We start from the raw sequence: 359 nt of genomic DNA on the forward strand, positions 1-359 counted from the left end.
CTTTTGCATACCTTCACTGATATTCTATCAAGATCAGAGAAGAATAGGAGACAGCAACCATAGTTGACTGTGAGTAACCTTCTCCAGTAGTTTCATACACATATTAAGCCATGGCTGCTTGAATACTCATGCTATTTGACCAGTAATGTTTTAAGATTTATAATCCTTGCCCAAATGATCTCTTCTGGTGCCTGCATTCAAGACCACCTATTAATACTAGCAGCTGATGTTCAAATATTTACCTACTCTTCCAGCCATCTATTTAGATGGCCAGTTTTTATGATCCATTAGGCAGGTATACCTCATTGGTCAGTCAGGTTTTCCAAGTAATTCTGTCCTTGTATCAATCAAAAAATCCA

The sequence above is a fragment of the Sphaerodactylus townsendi genome, linkage group LG05 (assembly GCF_021028975.2).
Source record: "Sphaerodactylus townsendi isolate TG3544 linkage group LG05, MPM_Stown_v2.3, whole genome shotgun sequence".
Taxonomy (NCBI): Eukaryota; Metazoa; Chordata; class Lepidosauria; order Squamata; family Sphaerodactylidae; genus Sphaerodactylus; species Sphaerodactylus townsendi.